Raw genomic sequence first — 367 nt, forward strand, 5'->3', positions numbered from 1 at the left:
CCCAGTCCACGACAAGAAAATACTTGTGATGGAGATGCACTTGTCAAGTTCAGGGCTTGACTCAAATCCGTTTGTGATCGACACAGATCATGCGTCATTACGCACTGCGACTCAGTCGCCGCACCTCGCGCAGAGGATGGCCAGGTGACTCTCTTTCTTTGCAGAATATAAAGTATAAGCCAGAAAAGCGGAATGCTTTGTCTGATGCATTGTCACGCAGACCGGATTATAAGCTTGCTCATGTCACGACGGTGATGTCGTCAGTGACGAATGTGATCCGCGCCGCATAAGCGGGTGACAGTATGTGTATAGCGCTGCTACAGGCTCTCGGGAGCAAGGAGCTTGAAAATTTGGACAAGAAATTGTC

This window comes from Plasmopara halstedii, assembly GCF_900000015.1.
Source record: "Plasmopara halstedii genome assembly, contig: Scaffold_208, whole genome shotgun sequence".
Lineage (NCBI taxonomy): Eukaryota > Oomycota > Peronosporomycetes > Peronosporales > Peronosporaceae > Plasmopara > Plasmopara halstedii.